The sequence below is a fragment of the Microtus ochrogaster genome, unplaced genomic scaffold, assembly GCF_000317375.1.
Source record: "Microtus ochrogaster isolate Prairie Vole_2 unplaced genomic scaffold, MicOch1.0 UNK1, whole genome shotgun sequence".
Taxonomy (NCBI): domain Eukaryota; kingdom Metazoa; phylum Chordata; class Mammalia; order Rodentia; family Cricetidae; genus Microtus; species Microtus ochrogaster.
The window spans coordinates 41225572-41234120 of NW_004949099.1; the positions used below are offsets into that span (position 1 = coordinate 41225572).

At 50.7% G+C, this 8549-nt stretch overlaps 1 protein-coding gene across 3 annotated transcripts in view; it reads right to left on the reverse strand.

Moving 5' to 3' along the window:
- Tspan9 (tetraspanin 9) overlaps positions 1-7977 on the reverse strand; it is a 184721-nt gene extending 176744 nt beyond the window's left edge. For 2 of the 3 annotated variants that reach the window (XM_026788229.1, XM_026788230.1), the window contains exon 1: positions 7842-7952. The gene's annotated coding sequence lies outside the window, so the exon portion shown is untranslated. Of the gene's footprint in view, positions 1-7841 lie in introns of all 3 variants that reach the window. The other variant, XM_026788231.1, reaches the window with a different exon arrangement.
- Between the last annotated feature and the right edge of the window lie 572 nt (positions 7978-8549).

The window sequence follows — 8549 nt, forward strand, 5'->3', positions numbered from 1 at the left end:
AGAAGAAGAAGAAGAAGAAGAAGAAGAAGAAGAAGAAGAAGAAGAAGAAGAAGAAGAAGAAGAAGAAGAAGAAGAAGAAGAAGAAGAAGAAGAAGGAAGAAGAAGCAGCAGCAGCTAAACCCACCCATCCCCAAAATGGGAGCTCGTGTTTTTGGGTGTAAATAGGCTTGGGAGAGTCCTGCGAGAATTCCCAGGGGGCTGGCCTAGGTCTGCAGAAGGTGAGGCAGAGTACCTGGGCTGGTCCGGGTCCCTGCTCCATCTCCTGCAAGAAAGGAAATCTTAGCCACTGCTTCTGTAAAATCCTACCTCTTGGGACTCTTAAGAATGTTAAATGAGACATAAGCCATGTTAAACAGAACCACGTTAGAGGTCTGCTGGTCATGTGTAAAGGGCCTAAACCTGGGGCTAAACACTGACAAATCACAAACTCAGACCATCTAAGTTCAACAGGCAAAACCTGCCAGGATAAGAGGCTCTTAGGCCACTCAACAGTCTGTTTTAGGACTCACAGGGACTCTTTTGGCAAAAGTAAGCCACCAGACATGCACCATCAAAGCCTTCCTCCTTCCTCCACCAACCACACTTCAGGGTTCAGGGAAGGTAAGAGATTTACAAGTCACCCAGCAGGGAGAAGCCACGGGATAAAATGCACATAAATTAAAACATAAAATGGCCCAGGTCTGTAAACAGCTCCCACAGGGAACCAGAATCAGCACCATCCGCAGCACTGCTGCCTGCAGCTTCTGGCAGACTAGCTCAGCAGGGGCCTGAAGAGTGCTGGGAGCAGAGACACCGCAGCAGCCAGATCCCGGAAGAGCAGAGGTCGATACTCCTCATGCTGGAATGGCAGCACTAAGCGCTGGCCAGAAGTTCCCATAGCTTCCTTCCAGCCTGCCTGTGAGAAACCCCTCCATCCAGGTTCCCCAGCCTATTGGAGAAGAAATGAAACATGGAGCTACCGGCTCCTCCTGCTTCCCAAAGCCTCTCCAAACCAACTTCTCCTGACCCCAAGATCTAATTCAACCATCAAGATCCAGCACATGAGAGGGCTAGAAAATGTCAGTATCCTGATCGAGCCCCCAGCCCACAGTTAAAAAAGACCAACTTTGCACCTGAAATCCCAGCACGTAGGAGGCTAAGGCAGGAAGACTGTGAACTCAAGGCCTTAATGGCATAGTAATTTCTAGGCCAGTCCCAGCTACACAGTAAAACCCTGTCACTCCACACGTGTGCACGCGCGCACACACAAAGGGGGGGGGGGTCCTAGGGAAATGGCTCATAGGTAAAAAGTGCTTGCCAGGCCAGCCCTGACTACCAGAGCTCAGTCCCCAGAATGCTAGTAAAAGCTAAAGAATTTCTGCTATCCCAACACTCCTAAAGTGGAGATGGGGAAAGTCAGCTGGAAGGCCACCTATGCAATACAGCAGATGGAACAAGAGAGACCTTGCCTCAAAACAAGGAAGGAGAGAACTGACTTCCAAAAATGTGTCCTCTGACCTCCCCATCCAGGCTATGGCACACACGTACATACATACATACACACGTACACACATACATACATACACACATACATACATACACACAAACCAATAAACGTCAAACGCTGACTTCAGACAGGTTAGTAAGAAAGACCTTAGCACACAACGGACCCGGACTGACGCTGACCTGGTTTCTTCCCAGGATGCTCCAGCACAAACATGACACTCGAAGTCATCTTTGCTGTGAAGCCATACCAGGGTAAAATCTGTGCAGCGATGGCCACTCGGAGGCCAGGAGTCTCCCATCCACTCACTCGACAACTGGCTTTCAGAAATGGCCGACAGGTTCCAGCTGTGGTGCCAGTGCCACTTAGCTGGTGGTGGTGGGTGCCTGGAGCATTATGAGCACAGCCCAAGCCCCAGCTCAGCAGGAAAGGCAGATGTAATTGATTAGTAATGTCTGCTCTAGGCAGTGTTGGAGGTAACCATATCCTTGCCTTATATTTGCCAGCCCTGGGACAGACTGTTAAGACTAAAGACAAAACCCAAAGATTTAGTATTTACAATTTTCACCAACATATAAAAGTCTGTAACTTTTTTGAGGTGTTAAGTTTGGTTTCTGTATACCATATGGCTGATAGGAAGGAGCCGTGTTCTTGCCATCTCCTTCACACCCACAGTAACCCTAGTGGGGCTGTAATAGCTCGGTGAAAACAGTCAAGGAGTGAAAGAGAAACTGCAGCAAACATTAGGGACAGTCAGCTTGGGACATGGGGACAGACACAGGAAACATCTGACTCCCCACGGAAACATGACTCCGGAGAAGCCCGGGCCTGCGTACAGATACTGCTGTGGGTGCAAAGTTGGGATTCCAGAAGACACAGGCTGGTTTCTTGTGACTGTCAGGGAGCTATACTGAGTCTGGTCTAAGCCTCTGGGCAGTGAGTACAATGGGGACATCGGAGGTCTTTAGAAACCACATCCTAAAGATACAGAAAACTAGTCAGAAAAAGATGAAGCCCAATTGAAATAGGATAGGAATGAGAAACCAATCTAGTGCCACCCCAGGCATGCTTCCCTCATGACTCCACCCAATCAATCTTTTAAGGTTTATGTATATTCTTACGTGTGTATATATGCCCTGTTTGCTCTTATTTATGGGAAGGCGAAATGTGGATGTAGAGGCCGGAAGAGAATGCTGCATCCTCTGGAACTGCGAATCACCTGGCGTGGGTGCTGGTGCTCGAGACCAGAGAGAGGGCCTCGGGAAGAGCCGTGAGCACTGGCCCACTGGGCCATCTCTCCAGGCTCCCAACCACTGTCAAGCAAGACAGAAAGCCGTAGGGACAGGAGAATCTGGTTAAACCTCTCACCAGTAGAGAAGCAAGAGTTCCAGGGCCACTAACTCTGAGGCCCTTCTCCCTTCCCAGATGGATCCTGGACTTTTTTAGGAACCTGACCAGAAGACTTATTTGCAATGAAAGGACATGCATTAAATAAACTCTTTGTCATCTTTGGTGGTGCTCGGTTTTACCTTCTCACATTATAACTCCATCCATGAGCCATTCTAGAACCCCATAACAAAACAGACAGAAGGGCTGGAGAGACAGCTCAGGGCGTAAAATCCTGATGGCCTGAGTTCAATCCCCAGGAATCCGGCGGCACAAAGAGGGGACCGACTCTGCTAGGTGTTCTCTGGCTTCACACTCACAGTGGCACGCACATGCCCACAGACGAAACACAGACAAGATAAATACATGATTTATTTTAAATACTTCTAATTTAAAAGGGGATAAGGGCTTCTTTTTAGGCAACACTTAAAAATATAATTTGATATCCATCAAAATTGTACATGTGGTTGGTGGTAACTGTGACACTATTCTGAAAAGCCCATAGCTGCAATCCCCTTTGAAGATCACGTTTTCACATTGTGTCTAAGCACCTCTCTTCCCCCTAACCCAGCGGGTCTCAACCTGTAAGTCGCGACCCTTTGGGGAGTCATATCTCAGATACTACAGTTATAAAGTAGCAATGAAACAATTTTATGGTTGGGAGTAACCACAACATGAGGAACTGTATTAAGGGGCCACAGCATTAGGGAAGACTGAGAACCACTTCCCTAACATAAAATCTCCAATTCTGCTTCATACTGCCTAATCCTGAAATTCGTTTCTATGTTGAAGCCACAAACCCTGGTTTGGCCCGAGTCAAAGTTCCTAAAAGATCAGGGGAACACCATAGGCTGTTGAGGATTACCGCATGGAATATGTGTCCTCACCAGTGACAAACTCACAGTCGGTTTTGGATTAGTTTGTTTGGTTTTGGGTTTCTGCAACGGTAAGGATGGAACCCAGGGCCTCACACACGCTAGGCATGCGCTTTACCACAGAACCACACCTCAACCCTCAAAAACGGTTTTGATCCTATGTCTAAAGTCTCTCTGGGTCTCCTCCTCCTCCTCACCATTCCTGGCAGATGCCCAGCCATTCACCATGATTTCTATCCATCCTTAACGTCCTTGAGCCCAAACCTGCTTCTGTGACCCTCATGCCAAAACCACAAACATCCCAGAACCTCAAAGGCTCACTGACTCAGTGGCCACACATGCCAGACACTCCGCTTCTCTCAAGCAGATGGATGTATGGAATTCACTCCCTGGCCGGACAACTGAAGCCACCTACAGATGGCGCATCTACCTGCCCATTCTCTTCATTAGCTAGTCTCTACATGTCTGCAGCCCTGCAGAGCTAGTCACACAACTGTCCTCAGGCTGCTCCCGCCTCCTCCAGGGCAACAGCAACCACTCCCTTCGGAAGTTGGTGTCTCTCACCTCCTACTGCCTAAGGTACCCGTCCTCCATCAAGGGTTACTGCTCCAACTTGGAACTCTCCTATCATCCTGCTCTGAGAAGTGGCTCACGAACTATGCTGGCCAGGGTTGGCCTCAAACTCTAGATCTCTACATCCTCCTGCCTCAGCCTCCCAAACAGCTGGACCCATGGTGTGCACCACCACACCTCACTTTATGCATTAAACTGTGATTTTTATGAAGCCCTCCCCCTGCCTTTCCTAACTTCCTGACTGAATTATATGTCCAAAGAAGGCAAGAACCTTTTTGGTTTGGTTTTGTTCTTTTTGACAGAGTCTCACTCATTTCAGGCTAGCCTCAAACTCAGAAGGTAGCTAAGAGTTACTTTAAATTAAATTCCTGATCCTCTTGCCTCAGCCTCAAAAGTACTAGGATTATAGGCATACTCCACCGTGCCTAGAAATTTCTGTCATTTTTTTATTTATACATCATCAGAACTTAGCACAAAAATTCCACAAGGAACTCCAGAACTCTGGAGACAGAGGTTCCAAGTTCAAAACCAGCCTGGGCTATATAACAAAACCTTGTATCAAAAAAAAAAAATGACGATGATGAAATTCATCAAGGAATTACCTAGCAAGAGACACATAAAGACACTCCAGAGGAGTTCGAAAACAAAAGGTTCACCTAGGACGGTGACTCCGAGTGCCCCTGAGAAGAGTTACACACACCTGTCCAGGGTCTTGGAGGACAAGAAGGTAGAAGTAGGAAGGACAGTCAGAAAGGTTGGAACAGCACAAACTACAGGACAAAGAAATGGCCAGGCTAGGGAGAGCAGTCTGGCTGGACCTGTGGGTTCCTGGAAGGACAAGAGGAGGAGGCAGGTGAAACGGACAGCCTGAGGCGGAAGAAGAGGCTGGTGCGCCAGGTGAAAGCGCCTGGACTCCCTCCACTCCCTTAGTCAGCAGAAATGGCCCCTCGGCGTCCTGGGCCTCAGTGGAAGAAGAAGAGAAGTCTTGTCCTCTCCTGTTCCCAGCATGCGGGTGGAGCCACCCGGCTAGGATATAAATAGCAGCCTCCACTCTGCGCACCTGCTTCACACGCATGACATCAGGGCGCCTTCCCACGGCCCTGAAAACGTGGTATTGTCATCCTCATTGTGTAAGAAGGAGGCCTAGGCCAAGAGAGTTGAAGGCGCTTGCCCAAGCCCCAGCTCAATCACTCCTTCACTTCCCGCGACCAGGTGCATTGGGGTCACAGAGCCAGGGATGAGGGAGGACACCCTGTCAGCCAGCCTGGGCCCAGAGACTTTGTACCACCAACAAAGCAGGCTGCTTCTCCACCACGCCTGCGGAGAAACCCAAAGTCAGCTTAAGGTAAGCACACAGCAAGAGACTAAGACAGTATATCATACAGAAAGCAGAATGGTGGAGGGTGGTGCCACACCCCCTCACAACCCAGCACTCGGGAGGTTGCGGCAGACAGACCTTTGTGAGTTCAAGTCCAGCCTGGTCTACCTAGTAAGTTCAAGCCAGCCAGAGCTACACAGTGGGAGACTCTGTCTCAAAATATACATAATTAAAATAAGACGTGAAGAGCAATTGAGGAAGACACCTGGTATAGACCTCTAGCCTCTACCTGCACATGCAAACATACACACACACAATCTAAAATTAAAAGAAAAAAAATTAGGTGGGCAGGGAGAAGGGGTAAGAAGAGAGGGAGAACGATCAGCAAAAACAAATTACATACAACAATGTCATAATGGGACCTATTACTTTGTATGCTAATTTAAAATAAATAAAAAATTTTAATGCATAAGTTGACTGGGTGCTAAGAACATGTTACACCGTCAGTTTAGGTGCTGCTGGATGAGAGGCTCTGGAGACTTTCAACCCAGTGGGCCTCCAAAACAGAGAGCTGGGAAGGACAGTAACCTGCCCAAGGCTTCACACATGGTTGAGGGGAGGGCACAGACTGGCTCAGTATAGATGGAGACAGACGGGTGCACAGAGAAGTTTCCAGATCCAGCTCTACTTTTCAATGGTTATTGTAACATTAAAGATAATGTATTCTAGTGTCATCTCCCTAACCAATAAGGTGAGTAAACGTAACTCCCCAAAGGCAAGTACAGATCAACAAAAGTATATCAAGCCTGTATGCAGCAAATGCATTTGGATGATTATAAATTACTATATAAACATTAGTTACTGGTATTAATATTACATCTCTGTTCACGGATTTAAAGAGTCTTCCCAAGCATACCAAAAAACCAACCAAATAAACAAACAAACGAACAAAAATCACTCCATTAGGAAGCGCTCCACTTGCTGAAGGCCTTGTGCACAGTAGGTCTTCCATGAGTTAGAAGAACCCAGTAACACCTGGGGTTGTATATATCCCAACGCCCTTCCCTCCTCTCTAAACCCAGTCCTGGACTCAGCCACATCAGGCGCCAGGACTAGGCTGCTGTAGGAAGTGTTGTGATTGTCTGACCCCCGCCTGCATTCCTCGGCTAAATATAAATGATTCACCCGGTCCATTGTTTGAGATATTCCACAATCCCTCTCCAATCTCCCCATTTCTCCAGGTAGCAAGCTTCACCACCCCACCCCACACACACCCACACCCTTCCAGGAGGTTGTTCTGTGTAGAAGGGGAGCAGACAGGTCTGTAGAGATCAAAGCAAGAGTTTTTTGTGCTCTCCAGTAGTCCAGGAAAGCTTCCTGGAGGAGGAAATGCCTGAGTCACCCAGGGGAGGGGGCAGACACAGGTCAAAAAGGCAAATTTAGTTATCTGAGCCATGAAAGGCAAACCACTGCATTCTCACCTAGGCATGGAGAGTGGCAAGATCAGCCTAGTTCTGAGGAGAGCTCACTACCCAAAATACAAACTTCTCCAGACTTGACAGTCATCTGGAGAAAGATGACCATTATCCTTCATCAGAGACAGAAGCGACCCAGAACTCTAGTCCGTGATGCATAACGCCAATTGCCGCTGTCATAAGCTGTTGCTTGTTTGGACTTTTTTTTTTTCAACCACATGAAAGTTTTTTTAAAGGCCCAAACTTGCACGCACAGATGGGCTACATCTCAGATCTAGGGGTGTGCCAAAGCCCTGTCACTCTGAGTGCCGCTCGACCAGCAAGTAGCCCAAGGAATGGCTGGGGGGTTCCGGCGGGTCTGTAGGCAGGCCTAGACCGTATCTGCGGCCCTGGGTGAACCATCTCCAGCCCGCCTGCCGCCAGATCCCTGAAGGTTCAGGGGGGGTCTCACTTCCAGTGGTATCCCACGGGTCTCCCATCCCTGGGCTGGGGCGTGAGGCGGCTCCTGCAGACCCGCATTCCTGAGACCTCGCTGACCAGCAGCAAAGCCCGGGGGACGCAGTGACAGGCCCCTGACGCCCCGATCCCTTCCAGCCCCTCCTCCGGCCCTGCCCCTCCCCCGGCCGGTACCCCCACCCCTAGAGAGTTCCGCCTCCCCGGGCACCCCCAGACGCCCACCCTGCTGGGAACCCAAACGAGGCCCAGCCCGGCCTGCCCCGAGCTCCGCTCACCTAGCCGAACCCCAGAAACTTCGCGCCCTCTGGAGCCCCGAGTCGCGGGCCCGCCCCAGCCGCACTCACCACGCTTGGACTCGGTGTGGCGCCCCGGCTCCGCTCCCTCCCGCACCGCTGCGAGCAGCGGAAACGGGGGGCGGGGCCGGCAGGCGGAGGGGGCGGGACCTTCACCGGGCTGCGGGGCGGGGTCTCAATGCACAGGGGCGGGGCTAGGAAGGGGCGGGGTGGGAGAGGCGGAGAGAACTAGGACCAGTGGTCTGCGCTGTGGGTGGACCCCGCTGCCAGATGCCAGGCAAAACCCGACGCAGCGAGGCAAAGGGCGGTAGCGAGCCCCCTCCACTCCGGCCTTGTGCGCCGCGTGAGCGCTAGAGGGAGGACTGTGCCACTCTCCTATCTGGGTTCCCGAAGCCCCCCTTTGCACCCTAATTCCCGGCTCGCCTGTTCCAAGGTGGCACTACTACGCCTGTCGCCTGCGACGATCTGGCCTGGCCGCGCCCTCCCGGAGTGGGGCGGAGGGAGGGCAGGGCCTGAAAAGTGGCGCTCCAGGGCTAGACGCCCACACAAGCTACCCCAAGGCTGTAGGACCAGGGTCTCGGTTTTCGAGCTCGTGCCCGGCTATCTGACCTCACCTCTCACCTAAGAACTTTGTGCTTGATATTTCGGGAGCACTATTTGAGGTGTTGGCAACGCGGGTGTGAGTTAAAT